Source organism: Aegilops tauschii, chromosome 7 (assembly GCF_002575655.3).
Source record: "Aegilops tauschii subsp. strangulata cultivar AL8/78 chromosome 7, Aet v6.0, whole genome shotgun sequence".
Taxonomy (NCBI): domain Eukaryota; kingdom Viridiplantae; phylum Streptophyta; class Magnoliopsida; order Poales; family Poaceae; genus Aegilops; species Aegilops tauschii.
Window position 1 is genome coordinate 278,606,441 of NC_053041.3, and position 4,245 is coordinate 278,610,685.

Genomic DNA, 4,245 nt, shown 5'->3' on the forward strand with positions numbered 1-4,245 from the left:
TAGCCGTGTCCCCGGTTATGGACATCTTGAGTATCTAGTACTTGGATTATCCTATTGCATCTCATCACTCTAATATAATTTGTTGGGTTGATAATTACCTTTAATTGGGATTGAGTTGGAGGAGCCTTCTCAATGATGTTTCAACTACCATGATAGTTAAATAAAATTTATTCCTTTGTTGTAGGGAAAAATTGGCTTTTCGCAAAATCATATAACCATAGAGCCTCCACCAGCCATATATGCATATAGTGATAGCATTTATCTGTTCATTGCTCTACTGTGCTATATTGCCAGCATATTCCATGTGCTGACCCGTTTTCGGGCTGCAACGTATTATGTTGCAGACTTTTCAGACGAAGAGTAAGGTGCGATAGGTCGTTGTCATGCACTCAGCTATGCCGTTGGAGTTGATGGACTCACTTTATCTTCCAAGTCTTCCGCTGTTATCGTATTAGATGGCCTTAAGTCATATTTATTGTAATAAGTTCTCTTTTGGAGACATTCGATGTAATAAGTGTGTGATTGCTACTCTGTTATAAATCCTTCGAGTACTGTGTGTGTCAGCATTACCGATCCAGGGATGACACTGAAGCACACAGACTTGACCGTTTGAGGTCGGGTCGCTACAAGATGGTATGAGAGCACACGCTGAATGTAGGACACGACCACTAAGAAAAGCCATAGGCCACTCTTCTCTACTCATTTCTGACTCCTCTCCATTTTCTACTCTTCAGGATGGCGGACTCGAGGAACAAGTTTGCACAACCGGATGAAGACACCCCATTTGGACGACACTTCAAGTTCAAGTTCCAGGAAGGACATTCACGCTAGTCACGGAGCCCATAGAGTTTTCCTTTGATGCACCCACCTGGAGTCTAGGCAAGAGCATGGCAGCCCACATCACCATGGGACGCATTGGAGAAGTTTACCACAAGGATCTCAAGGATACTATCTACCAGATTTGTGGGCGCCGAGATGAGCAATGGGAGATAGTCAGCACCAGGAAGGACAGGTCCATTGCAGCATTCATCCAGGAGTTAAACCAGCACATTCGACGCCAGGAGAACCAGATGTGCGCAGGCATGATAGATTTGAAGAAGGCAATGACAAGGATCACCGAGTTAGAGGAGGAACTCAAGTCTACACGCGATGGATATGAGGAGGAAATCGCGACACTATTGGAGAAGAACGACGACCTGATAAAGAAGATCGGAGTATTCATGGGAGATCCCGCGCCAGGAAGAGAAGATGGCGATTCCACTTGCCCGGAGAATTACATCATCATCGACGACACCGACTCCGAACCCGACGATAGTGATGATGACTTTGAAGATGAAGCTGGAGCGGACATCATGGAGTCTTCCACCGATCAAAATTTCTAGTAGACCACCATATGATCAGTAGTATTTCCTCCATGTAAATAGTATAGTCCGAGCACTGTAATGATAGTTAGATCGATTGTATGCCCTTGCTTGATTGATTGAGTGATATGTTTGTGTTTGTCTCATGTGCATGTGGGTAGTGTTTTCTCACTAGACCTAATTTCTATTCTAATCTCTTCCCTCTAAACCCATCAGATGCCTCCGAGACGTGACACCAAATTTGTCTTCCCACCGGAGATCACCCAGTGGATCTAGCAGCAGAATGCCTTGATGCAGATATTAGTCCAGAACCAAGGCAACAACAACAAAAACAACAACAACAACAACCCTCCTCCAGTTGACAACTTAGCCCGTTTTCTGAGGTTACAGCCGCCGGTGTTTTCCAGTAGCACTGAGCCAATAGTTGCGGATGTCTGGTTACGCAGGATTGGAAGGGAGTTGACCACCGCAGGTTGAACGGATGCAGAGAAGGTGCGTTTTGCCGCACATCAGTTAGATGGACCAGCAGCGTCATGGTGGGAGAATTACACAACCACTTTTCCCATAGCCAATGTTACCTGGGATCAGTTTCAGCAAGCATTCCGCACAACCCATGTCTCAACTGGAGCTATGAGTATGAAGAAGCGTGAGTTTCGCAACTTACGCCAGAGGAATCGTACTCTGGCTCAGTACGTAGATGAGTTTAGTAAGCTATCTCGTTATGCCCCTGATGATGTGGCCACGGATGCCGCGAAGCAGGAGAAGTTTATGGAAGGGCTAAATGATGAGATGAGCATGCAGTTGATGGTGGCAACATTCAACAACTACCAGGAGTTGGTAGACAAGGCTCTTATGATTGAAGGGAAGCAGCAGCAGATTGAGAGCCGCAAGAGGAAGTATGGACAAGGAAAGTTCAATTCTGGAGCTCAGCAGGAGCCTCGTTTCACCCCGAACTCGGGAGGACTTGTCCATAACCATGGAGGTCACAATCACAATGGAGGGAGTTCCCACAACCACAATGGCTCCAAGAATGGAAACGGGAATGGAGCAGGCAGCAATCAGAACCGCTCTAATCCAGCCACACCCGCCAAGGACCTAAGTCACATTACTTGTTTCAAGTGCGGGAAGACTAGACACTATGCCATTGAGTGCCCGGAAGCAAAGAATAGCAATGGCAATGGAAGCATTGGGAAGAAGCCCAACCTTTTCAATAGGGGACAAGTGAACCACATGAACGTGGAGGAAGTTGGGGAGCAGCCTGACGCAGTTTTTGGTAAGTTTTTGGTTAAGTCTTTTACTGCAATTGTTCTTTTCGATACTGGTTCATCGCATTCATACATATCAAGGGGATTCATGGATAGGTATAAGTTGCCCACTAAGGTACTTAGGACACCAATGTTAGTAAGCTCGCCAGGAGCAGAATATATGGCAAGTCAAGGATGTTTTCAGATGCCATTGACCATTGCAAGCCATGTTTTCCCCTCGGATCTGATAATTTTGGAGTCACAAGGTTTGAATGTGATACTGGGAATGGATTGGCTATCGATGTATGGAGGAAACATCGATTGCGCGAGTAAGTCAATTTTGCTCACTACCCCGGAGGGAAAAAGGATCAAGTATGTATCCAGGCATTCGCCAAGGAGGACCCAACTAAATTCTCTCACGGGAGTTGTTCAGGAGGAAGTGTCGGTAGTTAAGGATTACCCGGATGTATTTCCGGAGGAGTTACCAGGCATGCCACCAGATCAAGATATCGAGTTTTTGATAGAGCTGTTGCCAGGCACCGGGCCTATATTGAAGAGACCATACCGGATGCCCGCAAACGATCTAGAGGAGATTAAGAAGCAGATTAAGGAGTTATTGGAGAAAGGTTACATTCGAAGAAGTTCATCACCATGGGGAGCCCCGGTGCTCTTGGTTGAGAAGAAGGATGGATCCTTAAGGATGGTTATTGATTATCATGCTTTGAATGAAGTAACAATCAAGAACAAGTATCCACTGCCGATGATCAATGATTTGTTTAACCAGTTGCAAGGAGCTAAGGTGTTTTCGAATATTGATCTGCGATCAGGATATCACCAGTTGAAGATTCGGGAGAAGGATATACCTAAGACAACCTTCACCACAAGGTACGGGCTGTATGAGTATACGGTTATGTCATTTGGATTGACTAACTCCCCTGCCTATTTCATGAGTATGATGAACAAAGTGTTCATGGAGTTCTTGGATAAGTTTGTCGTGGTGTTTATAGATGATATCTTGGTATACTCGAAGAATGAAGAGGAGCACAAGGAACATTTGCGTTTGGTTCTCGAGAAGCTCAGGGAACACCAGTTGTATGCCAAGTTCAGCAAATGTGAGTTTTGGTTGAAGGAAGTTGGATTTCTTGGACATGTTATATCAGGAGAAGGTATAGCAGTGGATCCCACCAAGGTTCAGTCAGTCACTGAGTGGTTGGCACCCACCTCAGTCGGAGAGATCCGCAATTTTCTTGGACTCACGGCATACTATCAGAGATTTATTGAAAATTTCTCTAAGATTGCAAAGCCTATGACGGCATTGTTGAAGAAGGACACTAAGTTCCATTGGACTGATGAATGTGAAGCAAGTTTCCAGGAGTTGAAGAAATGTTTGACTACAGCCCCAGTGATGATTCTGCCGGATATACGCAAGGATTTCCAAGTGTATTGCGACGCATCTCGCTTAGGACTTGGAGGAGTACTTATGCAAGATGGGAGAGTTGTTTCGTATGCCTCACCACAACTGAAACCGCACGAGTTGAATTATGCCACGCATGATTTGGAGTTAGCAGCTGTGGTGCATGCGCTCAAGACCTGGAGACATTTTCTTATTGGAACCCGTTGCGATGTGTGCACGGATCACA